The sequence below is a fragment of the Ornithorhynchus anatinus genome, chromosome 7, assembly GCF_004115215.2.
Source record: "Ornithorhynchus anatinus isolate Pmale09 chromosome 7, mOrnAna1.pri.v4, whole genome shotgun sequence".
In the NCBI taxonomy this organism is placed as follows: Eukaryota; Metazoa; Chordata; class Mammalia; order Monotremata; family Ornithorhynchidae; genus Ornithorhynchus; species Ornithorhynchus anatinus.
In genome coordinates this window covers 46,052,874-46,056,834 of record NC_041734.1, presented here as the reverse complement: position 1 = coordinate 46,056,834, position 3,961 = coordinate 46,052,874, and positions in this window count along the sequence as shown.

The window sequence follows — 3,961 nt, the reverse complement described above, 5'->3', positions numbered from 1 at the left end:
CCATAAAGAGCTTATAGTCTGAGGGGGTTGGGGGAGACAGACATCAGTACAATTGAATAAAATAAAATTACAATTATGTACATAATTGCTGTGGGACTGGGAGAGGCGGGGAGCAAGTCAGGGCAATGCTGAAGGGAGTGGGAGGTGAGGAAAGTGGGACTTAGGCCCTTGAGTCTTCTACAATCCAAATCTACACATCTCCTCCAAGAGACCATCCCAGACTAACTCCTGCTGGCCACCTCTCAGCATTGATCGAGAGCCGACCCGATCAGCTTCTGTTTGGAGTTTAACTCCTAAGTCAAAGGGGGAATGGTGGCCGTAAGTTCCTGCTGGCAGAAGAGAGAAATGAGGCATAGATGAGAAAACGCATGTCCCAGGTTCCATGGGAGGGAAGGGACAGAGGTGGGATCAGAATCTGTGTCCTTTGACTTGACTGGTTATCCCCTTTCCATTAGGCCACATCCATCGACTGTCTATCTGGTAACTGAGGTGGGGTCTGATAATAATGATTATGGAACTTGCTAAACGCTTACTGCGAACCAAACTCTGGGGTAGATATGAGTTAATCAGGTTGGTAACAGTCCCCATCCAGCAAGAGGCTCATGGTCTTAATCCCCCTTTCGCAGATGAGGTCAGTGAGGCACTTAGGACAGTAGATAAATGGCAGAGCCGGGATTAGAACCTACATCCTTCCTGCTCCTGGCCCCGTGCTTTAACCACTAAGCCACGCTGCTTCTCCATCTGGTGCAAGGTAAGGACTTCAAGTAGGGAATTTCAGTAGATATGGCCGATAACCAAATAGAACATTATTTGGTGACTGGAGTCCGTTGAGAGTCTATGGAAGAATAACAGATGTTGTCCCAATCCCTTGAAGCAGTAGAGTAACGACTGGCATAATGTCAGAAAGGCATCCAGTGTTACATTAGGAGTTCTGTGGAAAAAAACAGTTTGTCATCAAGATCACTTGAATGTTATTTAGAAGATGGTGTGCACCTTTGAATTGTTTTGTTTTTTTTTCAGTTGCATTCAATTAGAGAGGTTTACGGGTGGTAGTGACTTTCAGTGATGAAGTGGAGTGGAGGTAAGTGCTCTCTCTCTCTATCCTGAGGTTGCTGGTTCAATGTTCGGGGGTGGAATGTAGTTGCAAATGTCTGTGGTGTGAGTGGAGTATGGAAAGAAAAATGCATGTGTCAAAAATGACACACATACCACATCTGACTGTAGCCGAAACTTGAACCTAAACCTCCAGCCTGTCAGGACTGTTACATTTCCTTGAGGCTACGTTAGGCCTCATGAGGGAACGTGCTTGTTCATCCTATTTCAAGTAGAGGAGAAAGCCAAGAAAAAAAAAAACTTCATCATACATGATTTCTCTTAGAAGGAGAGGGAAATGACCTTGGGCAAGTCACTTAATTTTTCTGTGTCTCATTCTCCTTGTGTCTAAAATTGGGATAAATCCTGTGAGTCCTATATGAGACATGGATGGAGTCCAAACTGATTTTCTGGTATCTATCCCAGTGCTTAGCAAATATTCCTATAAAAAAAGACATAATTCACACCCCTACTTTATTCTTTGAAAACACAAGTAATCTTACTTTTCCCCTCCCATACAGAGAATTTTAGTTAGTACTATTCCAACACAGATATACACTAATGTAACACATCACTTATGTCTATGCAGTTATACCTGTACACTTAGACAATATCTTATTTTACTTGATGCAGACACTCATAAACACAATCTTATTTCACTCTACATAGGCACAGTGACATTTACTCACCACATTACTTATTTCCATACAAAAGCACATACACATCGCATTTACAGATGGACAATCTCCAAAATCAGGGATGGAAGAATTAACTTTCCTCCAAGTGCTGCTTCACAGCTTCTGGCTGTGTCACTTCCCTCTTTAAGCTCTCCCTCTAAGAGAAAACATGTGGATGAAGGGTTTTTTAGTTCTTCTTTGACTTTCTCCTCTAATTGAAATAGGATGAATGAGCACCTTGCCTCATGAAGCCAGTGGTAGCCTGGAGGAAAGTTAACAGTTCTGAAAGTCTAGCAGGTCTGGGTTCTAGTACATGCTCTGGGATTAGGATTTTAAGAAGGTACTAATGTAAGGAGGCGGATGAGAACCCACAGTGTTGTGATGCTGAGGCGAAATCCTCTAATTGTGTAGAGTTTTATTTTTACTTTACTATATGAGGTAAAAAGGTTAAGTGAGAAAAGCTGAACTCAAGACTAATAGGACAGTAGGAGTAATTAAAGGAGTAATTAATGAGAAATTGTGTGGCTCTGGAAAGAGCACGGGCTTTGGGGTCAGCGGTTGTGGGTTCTAACTCTGACTCTGCCACTTGTCAGCAGTGTGACCTAGGGCAACTTACTTGACTTCTCTGTGCCTCAGTTACTTCATCTGTAAAATGGGGATTAAACCTGATTATCTTCCTCCCTTCCTTCCCTCCCTTCCTCCTTCCCATCATGTCCACCACAAATGATGGGGAATGGAAAACATATCAAAAAGGACATGTATCAGCTAGGTCATCTCTCACATGCGTGCCATTTGACACATGCACTGCACAATTTACAACATGCATGCAATATCTAATACTCATACAGTTTCTGACGGGTATGTCATTTCTGACACGTGTGTCACTTCTGAAACGTGCCATTTCAGACACAGGTGCCAAAAGAGCATCCAAGCCCGAGTGATGCCATTTCTAACACACATGTTTCTGGCACGTGCAATTTCTGACATGCATGCCATTTTGGACATGTGTGTCATTTCTGGCACAAGTGGCATGCAAGACCAAGTTATGTCATCTCTGGCATGTGTCAATTCGGACACACATATCATTTAAGACACAAATGACAAAATGGCATCCAAGCCAAGCTGCACCATTTGGGTCACACATGGTGTTTCTGGCACACATCATTTTCTGACATGCATTTCATTTCAGACATACATGCCATTTCTGACACACCAGAACTCGCACACATGCCCAAGCCATGTCATTTTTGGTACGAGTGCCATTTATGGCTTGCATGCCATCTCCGACTCGCCCACAGCCTCTAACAAGGATGACCACTCCATGCCATCTATGCCACACATGCTGCTTCTGGCACGTGTCATTTCCAACATGCATACCAGTCGTGATGTGTACCACTCCTGGTGTGTGTGACATTTGTGACACTTGCCATTTCTGGCATGCATGCCATCTCTGACAGTGCGTCATTTCTGGCCTGCCCAACATTTCCGGCATATGCGACACTTCTGACACACGTGCTATTTCTGACGTACATGCAATTTCTTACACGTGTGTCTTTTCTGACAGGTGTGCCATTTACATCACTCATGCCCAGGACATGTACTTCCCCCTCGCATGCTGTCTTTGGCACTTATGCCATTTCCGACACAGGTGCCATCCTCACACCCATGTCATTTCTGACATGTGTTGTTCCCTGCATATGCGCCATTCATAACTTGCATGTCATCTTGGCCATGTGTACCATTTTCAGCATGTGTACCATGCCATTTATGGCATGCTTGTCATTTCTGACACACATACCATTTCTGACTCACATGCCCGCACCATGCCACTTTCTAGAGCATGTGTGCCATTTCTGGCACACCTGTCACTTCTGACACGTGTGTCAGAAATGACACATTTCTTCTGGAAATCATGCCATAAAAGGCACACATGTTATTTCTGACATATGTGGCACTTTGACACATGCATGTAAGCCACTCTGTTTCCATCACACATGTGGTTTCTGGCATGTTTGTAATTTCTGGCTTGAATGCCCAAGCTAAACCTTTTCTGACAAGCAAGTTGTTGGCACGTGTCAGAAACAACATAAAGTTGCCATGTATTTGGCATATGTCATTTTTGACATGCATTTCAATTCTGCATATTTGTGGCACACATGACACCATGTCAAAGATGGCATGGGTGTCTGAAA